This window comes from Ambystoma mexicanum, chromosome 1p (genome assembly GCF_040938575.1).
Source record: "Ambystoma mexicanum isolate Mex_15411 chromosome 1p, UKY_AmexF1_1, whole genome shotgun sequence".
Classification (NCBI taxonomy): Eukaryota; Metazoa; Chordata; class Amphibia; order Caudata; family Ambystomatidae; genus Ambystoma; species Ambystoma mexicanum.
In genome coordinates, this window is record NC_090921.1 from 360431208 (window position 1) to 360443444 (window position 12237).

Sequence of the window (12237 nt, forward strand, 5' to 3'; positions counted from 1 at the left end):
CACTGGGGCTAGCCGGGAGGGGGGATTAGGGAATGAGGGGTGGAAGTAAAGGGATGGAAGTTGAAGAAAGAAGGAAGACGCCAGTCAAGAAGGCAGAGGTTTCAGCTGAGAGCCCTGGGACATGATAGTGCCATTATGATAGACATTAATGGTGCATTTGGAGGATGCGAAGTGCGCCAAGAGCACTTCCCATCTGGTGCCACCAGTAATGGGAGAGGAGGAGGAGGAAGGGGAGAGGGAGAGAACAGAGACCATATCAGGGGTCCATAGTTTAGAGGAAGGAACAGCAACGAGAATGTCAGTGATAGTCTGTCTAGAGGAAACACTGATGTAGGTGTCTGCAATGGGCAGACCAGGGTTGGAACTCAGGAGTGTCTTATTACGTTTCTTCCTTCCAGACTTTGTGAGAGGGGAGGATAGCAGATGGAGAAGCAGTTAGAAAAGATAGGGGAGATGGAGAGTGACATGGGGGCAGAGAAGAGGCCTGGGGTGTGGGAGCCAGAGGATATCAGGGGAGAGGGTCAAGCAATATGCAAAAGTAGAATCCCACCAGGCAGCCAAGCAGCCAAAGACCAGTGAGCATATTGGAAATGCCCAGATAATACAGATCAATTAACAAATAGGTAGCACACCTAAATTCGATTTTTGCCAAAACCACTGAAAGCACTACACAATGGTGGTGCATGCACACTTGGAAGCACATCTAAATTATATTTAAGCCAAAAGCACTGCACGCAGTACACAATGGTGGTGGATGCACAGTTGGAAACACACCTACATTCAATTTAGCCAAAACAACCATACCCAGTACAAAATGGCAGTGGATGCACAGTTGTAACCAAACCTAAATTCGATTTTAGCCAAAAGCACTAAAAGCAGTACAGAATAGTGGTGGGTGCACAGTTGGAAACACACCTACATTCAATTGAGCCAAGAGCACCAAACGCAGTACAAAATGGTGGTGGATGCACAGTTTGAAGCACACCACAGAACAGAATAGTTATAAGTCACAAATGATTCATGTTCATTCATTAAAGTAGGGCCTTAAGAAAGCCGTAGCAGTCAGTATGATGCACAACGAGATGCATGGCATTGATGGTGAAAAGAGTTAGGGGTTACAGATGGGGCGGTAGGAAAAGGGGCGGACCTGTAATTAGAGCAGATAAAGTGTCCAAGGAGGGAGGGGACGAGGGAGATTCGAGAATTGCTTACCAGGGCAATTAGAATCAGAATTATGATCGTGGACAGCACGTGTGGCTATCCAAATCAGTATGAGAACAGTGTTGCCGAGTAGCTGCTTAAGAAAGGAAAATGGTTCATATGGGACAAGGAGGCTCAGAACACTTTCCAAGGGCTCAAAGAGGCCATTACCACAGCCCCAGTCTTGCAATTACCAGATCAAAACCAATCCTTTACCCTGGAGTCTGATGCCTCTTATTTAGCCATCAGAGCTGTACTCAAACAAAAGGATGCATCAGGAGAGGAACATCCCATTTTGTTTTTGTCCAAATCCTTGTCACCGTCTGAGTTAAATTATACGGTTTTGAAGAAGGAACTACTTGCTGTAAAGAGGGCTTGCAAAGAATGGCGTCATCTGCTTTTGGGATCTCAGTTCCCCATCATGGTACACGCTGATCACTGCAATCTCCAAACCTACAAACTACTGAGACACAAAACAGCAGACATGCCGGATGCGCTTATTTTTTTTCCACCTACAGATGACACTTTACCTTCCTACCGGTAAAAAGACAACCTTCTTGCTGATATTCTCTCAAGAACCCAGGAGGAAAAGACAGACTCCTTTCAATCAGAAAAACTATTACCCAAAGCAACCTTTCTATTCTATGTGACAGACCTCATACAAATGCTTACTCAGGAAACAAAGAATCTACACTCCAGTCTACAGAACGGTATTCAGACCTACCAGCTGTAATGGGAAGGTGACCTTCTTTTCCATGGCCACCAACTCTTTGTCCCAACTCCATCCTTAAGGAAAGAGATTTTATGAATTGTGGCAGGACAACAAGGAATACAAGTCACATGGGAATCCATTAGCTAACACCTTTGGGGCCCCTTTGAATAGAGACATACAGGACTACATCGCAACATGTAACATTTGTATGAAAACCAAAACATCACACCAAAGGGCTGTTGGATACTTAACTCAACCTCTCTCACCATCCCATCCCTGGCAGCACATATCAATGGATCTCATTGTAGAACTACGATTATCCGCTGGTCAAACAACCATAATAGTTACCATGGACACTATGACAAAAACGGCGCATTTTATAGCATTGCCCCAACTGCCTTCGATTGTACAAATAGCCTATCATTTCTTGTGGAATATATTTCGTCTACATGGATTACCAGAGAAAATCCTTTCTGATAGAGGACCTTAGTTTACCTCAAGCTTCTGGAAAGAAGTGTGTCGCATTTTGGGAACCAACAAGCCCTTTCGTCTGGCTTCCACTCACAGACGAACAGCCAAACAGAGTGCCTAAACCAGACTCTGGTGCAGTATTTAAGGTGTTTTGTATCCTCCACCGCACTCCACGTGTGTCCTTTGATCCATTCTGCTTAAACTGCTTTCCTTATTACTCTGAATGGCGTGCTCCTCGCATCCTGCAATCTGGTTCCCCATTGCGCGCTCCTCGCATCCATCGCGCTTCCTAAAGTCTTCTGTACACGCTCCTTGCTCTACTCTGCATCTCATGACAAGACATGATTCGTCTTTGCTCACATCCATTTTCCACAAGACAGTCACCCCACTGGACCTGCCTGCGCGCCTGCTACCCTTTTCCTCTACCTTCACCTACAGACGTATCTGGCTTCAATCTTTCTTCAGCTATTCATACAGGGATTTTATTCCCTTCTTGGGGGGTTTCTTCTATTCTGTACAGCCCTTGTTTTTATTCAAGGGTTTGACAGAGCAGGGGATCCCTGACATATCTTCAAGCTGACCAGGAACATCGGACTGCAGGTCAGTGGACAGTTGATAATTGTGACACTTAGGGCAAGAAGTTATTTCCTCAAAGAGTCTGGCAAAGGAAGGAGCCAGATAGTAGTTGATGCAAGTGCTGAACTGTGGGTTTAACAACAACTCATGATTGACTGATAACATGTGAAGGAGAATTTTGAAAGCCTGTTGAAGAAAAATTACAATTCTTTTGAAACCAAAATTGCAGTGAAACATTTTGACAAAGACGTTTGTTGTTTCTATAAAGGTGAAACCTGTTCTTACTCCAGGAAGAGTTGGAACAGTATTTCTTTCTGAAACTGAAATTTGGAAGAACCCTATTGACAAAAACATTTGTTGGTTCTATATAGGTGAAACCTGTTCTTACGCCAGGAAGTGTTCGAATAGTTTATTTCGTTCTGAAGCCAGAAGACTGTGACAATTATCCTAATAAACACAAGTGCTGTTGCCTGCTTGATGAAGCCAAATGTGAGATCGTTCTTATTCCAGGAAGAGTGGGAAAACCTGTGATTTATTGAGATACTTTAATGGAGCAACAGAACTTTGTGTGTCTGAGTATCATACCTTAAGCACTGTGTTGGAACTTTGTGTTAAACCGGATGTCCTTGTTTCCTTTTGTACTGTGGAGAAAAACCCTTGGTTCAGATCCGGGGAAGTGAAACTCACCCACGTTATGAGAAGAAACATTTATCCTACTGTGAATCAGATCATATGCTGTATATTACTATTGAATTGAATTGCCATATATTTCCTTTTTACCTTATTTGTTGTACAAGTGTGTGAGGGTCAGATATCCTTTTTTTATAGTGTTTCCTTTAGTTTATTTTGGGGAGGGAAATCTTCATCAGGGTAGATGATAGTGAGGGATTTGTCCAACCTGTTTCTTTAATAAAATGGCTAAAGTTGAAAACTCTTTACAAGGTTGTCCGCCTCACATTTCTAACCCGTCACAGCTGACAAACTGACCGGGGATAGCTAGTGGGCTTAAAAAGTGATGGGGTATAATTAATTTAACTATACAATGTAGCGAGCAAGTGCAGCAAACAAGCGTGAACTTGACCAGGAGGATACGAGGGGTCCTCCCCCTGTGAGAACTGTTTTGTTTTGAGAAAACCCTGTCAAAATCACACATATTTCAGCACAATTTTTCCAAAATAGCCAGAAAAGTACATATGCTTCTTAGTGATCTAAAGGGCTACCAGAGTTAACCTTCCTTTTGCCCTTTGTAAAAAAAAGACATCATCACACAACCCTGTACTTATTTAATAGAACTACACTGAAAGCATGTCTACTAACTGCCACTTCTACTCATTATATATTTGCATTTAATGATGCATGTAAATAATAACTTTTTCTCTTTTGGATATGGGTCTTGATGCTGAAGAATTCACGCAGGCTAGGAGAGAAGAAACGCAGCAAGCAGAATGCATTAATCTGACCACACCAGAGTACCAGATATGGATTTATTTATTTATAGCATTTATGTAATGCCCAAATTCTGAGGTATCAGAGCGTTTGTACAGGAGAAATATAAGGGAGAAACATTATGGTATATAAGTATATATTAGAAAGCAGTCAGGTGCCAATGGATGCAGACAGGTGGTAGGGTATGCATCCAGAAGTGGGGACAAAACACAGATTAGGCAGTTAGTCATATTTGTCGTATGTCCAGGTTTCTAGCAGTCTCTTGAATGTTTCATAGGAAGGTACATTCCTGATGGTCGGTGGTAAGGAATTCCAAAAGTGCGGGCACAGTGATAATGAAGCTCACGCCACCTGCTCGAACAAGTTTGAAGCGTGTAGTGGACAACAATATAATACTGGAAAATCGAAGGAGTTGCTTCTGTTGTTTCCTTGTGATGGTGTCATTCAGGACTTCATTATTATAGATGCACCGGTGGGCAATGAATAGGGTCTTAAAGTTAATCTGGGCTTTGATGGGGAGTGTAAGGAACTCGTGGTGGCAACAGTAAAGACAGACACAAGTGATCACAGTTCAAGGGTGTTTATTAAACTTTATAATGGGTGAGGTAAACGTCTAATCTAAACGTACATCTAAGATGGGAGCAAGCTACGACCATCAAATAATAATTAGGCAGTCCTAGTTGCGTCTTTTCAAATAAAAAGGGCCTATACTAAATAAAACTATTGCCAATTCTTACTACTAAATTACAAAAAGAGTGTGGTATAATGTTCACGGGGAAAAGAAAGTAGTGTTCACCAAATGATAAGTCAGGATGGTATGGCTGGGTCTCCCTTCCCCACGTTTGAAGCACGGGACAAGTTGGGACTCTCGAGCACAGCACACTCCTTGGCCTCCTCAGCACGAGGTTTACCGCTCAAGTCCAACACTATCAAAACCTTCAGAGGTTCCTTTGATACACTTGTACCTTGGGCGATTGTTCTTCGCCCCTAGGATCTCCCTCTGCCGGGCTCGGATCCTCCTTGCAACTTGGGCCTCCCTCCGTCGCGTTCACTACGGCCTCTAAAATATTGTTTGTCATATTCAAATTTCCTTTTAAACAGCTTCCCGCTGCGGACAACCCTCGACTGAGTTCACTCTTGTCGTCACACTGTTCACGGGTGTAGTACTCTTGATTCACAAACAATCTAACAAATACATTTTCTCTCAGTGTTCTAGCAAATTCGGCGATTGCTCTACGCCCCAGGATCTCCCTCTGCCGGGCTCGCATCCTCCTTACCTGCAACTTGGACCTCCATCTGTAAAGTTTACTACAGCCTTTCTTTAACACAGTTCATGTTTTTTTAACACAGTTCATGTATTGCTCATTTTCATCAGGAAGCAGGGTTTTCCTTCTAGCTTTCTTTTGGCATCCCTCTGTCGGGTTCACACTTGCCTTATACCATAGTTCACAATCTTATTGGAAAGCAGGGTTCCCTTCCCCTAGCTTTCCTCTGGCAATGGGTCAGAGACTTTCAATTGTACAAGGTATTTGACGTAGCCCTTGTAGGACCACTGTGACGCCTTACACCACCCTTTCTTAGGGCTTCTGGTTCTTGTAGTTTCAAAGAACATGTCCCGCTCAGAGTCTTTCATTAAAGTTCATACACATACACAAGTTATTTGTCTTTTGTATTCCTTGCATTCAAAATGTTGCCACTTGCAACCTTGGGATCAACACAGTTTTGGTTTACTATCAGCTTCTTCCGACTCACCGGCTGTGCTGAACCCGTTGGCTTCTTTGTTCTCTGGCGTCAAGGATATTACCACGGTAGCTAGGTTGCCTCTCTGCCTGCGTTATCAAAGCAGGAGGCCCCCGTGTACCATTGACATCTGTTGCTCTGCACGCCAGCTGTAATTCCCGGTCTTATGCTTTCCCTTTCGGAGGCTTTGCGGGACTGAGTTGAAAAGGACAAGGGCAATTCTCCTTTCATCGTCCTTCCAGGTCTCACCGCCTTTCTTCTCCTTTTGAACTGCCGGTTTGGTACAGCTGTCTCTTCGTGTATTCGCCCTTGTTCAAAGTGTGCTTTCATGCTCCGCCTTTTATCCCTGTGGGGAAGTTAAAGGACCGTCAGATGTGCGTGTTTTTTTTCAATTGCCTGACTCTGCCTGACTCTGCCTGAACTGTGACATGTCAGGTAAACCGCTCTGGTGTTAGTCTGTTGTCTTTTACCATTTAAGAAAGTGTTCGTGTGGGAAAAGAGGGGGGGGCTAGAGCTTCTTAATATCCTAGAGGGTAGGATGGGTAACGGGTGTAACAGGGACAGGGATACAGCGTCTCAACCCTTGGTGTCCCACTTCCACTCCCCGAAGACCCCTCGCCCAGGTGATCCTCTCCCACTGGTCCATACTCAGGAACTGGATCCAATAGCGATGGCCGTGTTGTGGCCACCTAGATGGCAGATCCCCAGGGACTAGTAAGTGAGACACCTTCAGATTTCTCACAGGAGCCAGAGGGAGTCACAGCGTGCTGCTGTGATGTGGTCTGAGCAGCGGAGCCCCAAGGTTGCACAGATATCTTTATTTCGGAAGAGTTGGTGCTTGGAGAGGTTGGACGATGATGTGCCTTTGAGCAGCACATTGCAGTAATCAAGTTTACTAAGTATGAGGGCTCGTGATATGGTGAGGCAGTTATTGGTGGAGAGAAACCTCCTGCTCACAGATATGAGCTTTGACGTGTAGGCTGTTAAAGAGGCAAGGGCAATGATGTGCTTCGTCATGGTTAGCTCATCGTCAAGGTGGACCCCAAGGGTTTTAACTTGTTTGAGGACTGGGATAGTGAGCCCATCAATGTGGACAGCAGAATAGCGGGTTTACAGGGACTTGAGGTGCATGTGATGAACCCATAATGAGTAGCTCCGTTTTCTCATCATTGAGACACAGATTGTGTGTGGCCATCCAATTTTGTATAGAACTGGTAACGTTGTTTACGGTGGTAGTGTCCTTAACGTAGTGGCATGGCCACAGGCCCCAGAACACAAAAACCACACCATCTAGTGATGGGGGCAATGGGTCACTTGATTCACTTTGGGACCCATAAACACAGGTGCCCTGGCTGGACTCAGTCCTGGCACCTTTGGCGCTAGGCTCATATAGAGATGTGAGCAGGAACACTTTATTTCAGTGCAGGAGTGCTTTTATTTTACAAGAACTTTCCAGGAGCTGAAAGCCTTTATTCCAGAGAATATCCTCATGTGCTGACTCATCGGGTGTGGCTCCCTAGGACTGGTCTTCATTTTCTGACTCATCGGGTGTGGCAGGGTGTGGCAGGCAGGCTGAACCTGGTGGGCGTGGCTTTAGAAGCTCAGCTATATAAGCTGCTCCATCCTTAAGGCCGGTGCTTCGCATTACTGTACACTCGTGTGCAACATGACGCTCACCGCAGCTTGGACCAGTTTACTTACCTTTGAAACCAGGCATTCTCCGGCATACTCACCTCCAGGAAACCGGTGCTTCATCGCTACATCTGCAGACTCATCTCCTGACATCCAGTGATCTTGATCCCGACGCCGCAGCACTGCACTCTGCATCCACAAACTCGGACGATGTGAAGAAGTAGAAAGACAAGCTTAGAACATCCGTCCTAGGGCCCTGCCGCATTTGAACCCTGCGCGCCTCCTAGTGTAACAACTTACCAGCTACTGTACCGCTACAGCTTCATTCCTCATTCCCTACAGCTGCCGCCCGAGCTCCGCAGCTTCTGCTGGGCCGGCTACATCACTTGCAAGGGAAGAAAGCAAAAGAGCAAACATCAAAAGTGGAACGGACAGCAATACAAGACAACAAACTTTACAATAAAACAAAAACAGACGAGGAAAGACAAAGGCAAACAGGAACACTTACCTGAAGTATAGTGGTTTAGTCGCAGCAGGACTGGACTATCACGTGCAAGGGACCAGTGAAGGAACTCGGTCCAGATCATACAAGCGCCCCTGCCAGAAGCAACAGGACAGAGTGCTCACCAAAACTAATCAACAGGAGCAGTCCCGAGCAGCATCACCTATTACCACCAGTCACCACATAAGCGCAGATGACGAAGTCGGACCTGAGCAACCTCACCCCCGACAGGGCTGCATCCGTGCCCCAATGCCTCCACAGAGACCAGGTGAGTGTAACAGAACGCAAAGCCTCTTCGAATCTCTGCCTGGGCGTTATGGAAACTTCTGAAACGGACCAGTTGGCCCGATTATTGGGTGAGTTACGGGCTGAAGTTCATGCCTCAAGACAGGAAACCAATGCCCTAAGAAGGGATCTAATTGTGAACCAGGAGCGGGCAGATGAACTAGCAGGGCAAATGCTCCATGCACAGGCAGGCCCGGTCCCACTGCTGGGGTATGCCCCTCCTGCCGCGCCTCCACAACCCACTCCAGTACAGGTGGTTCTTCCAGGGGGGGTTCCCCTGGCCCCTCCAGAACGCTTCACAGGTGATCCGAATAAGTACGCCATCTTTAAGAACTAATGTCGCCTACATTTCTTGTGCAGACCTGGGGCATTCCCCAACAATCAAGCGAGAGTGGCATTTGTACTCTCATATTTGGGAGGTAGTGCAGCGGACTGGTCAATACCCTTGGTAAACCACGATGATCCTTTGCTTCGAGACTTCGGAGGGTTCAAGCGTGAAATGGAGAAACTATTTGCACGGCACACTCAAGGGCGGGCTCTGGACAATGAACTGTTATCACTACGGCAGGGTAATTAAGACTTACTAACATATATCACTTCCTTCGATCGTCTGATAGCACAAACTAACTGGCCAGAGGAGAAAAGAACTATACTCTTTTACTGAGGCTTGCGAGGGGAATTTGAGGACACATTAGCCCAAGTAGTAAATCCCCCGGAAAGATGTCCTGAATACATTGACCTGACAGTGCAGCTCGATCACAGATTGCAGGATTGGAAGATGGTTCGGGCCAAGGCCGAGAGCCGGTCAGTCTACGTGCGACCCCTTGAGAATCAAACCAAATCACACGATCAGTCTGAGCCAATGCAAATCGGAGGCTTGCAGAGTCGACTCACCAAGGCAGAAAGGGAGAAAAGGAGACAGCAGCAGCTTTGTTTGTACTGTGGTAAAACAGGTCACTAACTCATAGAATGCCCAGTGAACCCACCCAGGAAAGCAGCTGGAGTAACTGACAAGGGTGAAGAAAAAGAACAGGACTCGGGGAAACTCCAACGCCCGGCAAGCGTAGGGTGTCATGATGCCAAACCACCGGGGACCCAGACCAAGTCCAGCAACCCCAGAAGCAGGCATCAAGTTATTCCAAGCAAGCCCAACAACCCCTGCTAGGGGCTATTTGGGTGCAGATTTGGGTGCAGTCCTGGCGTCTATGGCGCCAGGCTCATATGGAGAGTCAGTCCTGGCGCCATAGGCGCCAGGCTCATAGATTTAAACTTACCTGATGCAGACCATGCTGCAAACTTACCTGATGCAGACCATGCTGCAAGAGCTCCAAGCAAAAAGAGGCTTGGAAGGGACTACTTTATCTAGGGACTATTTTTTACTCGGGTGGGGCTGGGGAGGAATACTTACCTGGGACTACTTTGGAGGCTATTTAAACCACGCCCGAAGAGCAGCACACGCTTTGCGTTGTTCTGCATCCAGCAGTGTAACGCTCACCGTGCCTGCAAGTCTGCATCCAGTCTTCTGCCAGGCCCGCCTCGAGTCCGGAGCTCCTAGAAAAACAGAGAAAGAAGGAGAAAAGGTTAGAACAAGAGCAATACCTTTGATCCTTACCTGAATTCCCGATCCATCGTGCCTTCCAGCGAGAAGAAAGAAGTTATTTTATGTGCGCCGCCTCGCCTGCTGCAGCGCTGCGCTGAACTCACCGGCCTCTGCAGCATCTTCACATTCCACCGCATCCTTCTGCATGTTCCCGCCGCACTCCGGCACCTAAGGGGAAGACAAGAACAGCAAGGTGAGCCAAGGGAATAAACAGAGGCAATATTAGTTAACCCCCCATAGACTTACCTGATTTTACCACCGGGGGTACTATACCTCTTCACAGATTCCACTGCATCCCCGAACCCCGGCCCCTAAGGGGAAACAAAAGGACAGCAAGGTGAAACAAAGGGACAAACAAGAGGAAACCTCCTCTCCACAATAGACTTACCTGATTTTACTGCCGGAGGCATTATTCCCCGAGACTTCATACTTTCTCCCAGCGCCTGAATAAGGGAGAAAACAACAGGTTACATACTGACATTATTTTATCGAACTGTGTTGGATAATACAAATCCTTACCTGAATATTACTGGTTGCCACGAGGAATTCTTTGCTAGGGTCAAGCTGAAACCAGCAAGGAATCGGACAAGAGTGAAAGTCAGACATTTGAACTCTTACAAACTACTTACTTACGGCGTCTTGCTGTAAATCTCAGAGTCAATATTGTTCGGGAACTCACCAATTCCTTCGAGCCAGTGAAGCAACTGGTTATCTGCGCGCCCCTGCGCCCAACGCAGGATGGAGAGCTCATCTTTCCAAACCATCAGGTGAGACTATAAGAGGGGACATCAAAGGTGATCAGTGGGGAGAACAGCGGGAGTGGGGGGGGTTAACCCTCAACTCCACGGGTGGTTAATTCCCTTTCTCCATTTGCAGAAGAATATTCCTACAGGCCAAGCAATCGAAGCTAGGTGGGCCAGTCCAGTCCGTCATCTCGGCACTAGGCGTCACATTGGTGGAGACCGCAGCTGTCCAGTTCAGATCGACGCCCCTGTGGGAGCCAGGTGAGCGTAACATAGGGGTCCACTTGTCGAGCAGTGAAAGGGAACCTATACAGACCTCACATCTAGTCATCCCTGTGCTCCTGGTAAACCACAAGCAACCTTCGAAAATATATGCCTTGGAGACATACATTGACAGTGGGGCTGTGGGAAATTACATGGACCAAGATCTGGCTACCCGGATAGGCCTTCCTCTCCGACAGAAGCAGATCTCGGAAAACGTCATAGCAGTTGATGGATATCAGCTATCATCCGGCCCAGTGACGCATTACACTGAGGGGTCACGCTTCTGTGTCAGGACAGTCAGCAAGAAGACATCACCTTCGATCTCACCGGCGCTACTCAGTTCCAGATGATATTGGGAATGCCCTGGCTGGAGACCCACAATCCCAGGATTGACTGGCGTAAAAGAGTTCTGAGCTGTCCCCAAGACTGTGATGACCCCTGTTATAGCAAGGGATTCACATTAAAAGGTCTTACCAACCCAGGTTCGTTGAAGAAAGAAACCATACTGGGCCTCACCAGTTCACTACCACCTGAATACCTGGATTACCAAGATGTCTTTCAAAAAGAACAAGCAAACACCCTACCTCCCCACAGACCGTATGACTGCCAAATTGATATGGTACCTTGAGCTCAAGTTCCCTGCAGCCGGATTTACAGCCTAACAGAACAGGAAAACCAGCATCTAAAAACCTACCTCGATCAGTATCTGGCAAATGGCTTCATTCGTCCGTCCAAATCCCCTGCATCATTGCCCTCTTTTTTGTGCCTAAAAAGGAGGGAGACCTGAGGACTTGCATTGACTACAGAGCACTTAACCAGATCACAGTAAAAAAACGGTACCCATTACCGCTTATGCCCGAGCTCTTGGATCAAATCAAAAACACACAGATATATACAAAACTAGACTTACAAGAGGCCTACCATCTAGAAGAGTCAAAAAAGGAGACGTGTAAGACGGCCTTTTGCAGGAAATATGGCCTATATGAATATCAGGTTATGCCCTTTGGACTATGTAATGCCCCGGCGGCGTTCCAATTTTTCATGACTGACGATCTCCGCAAATTAT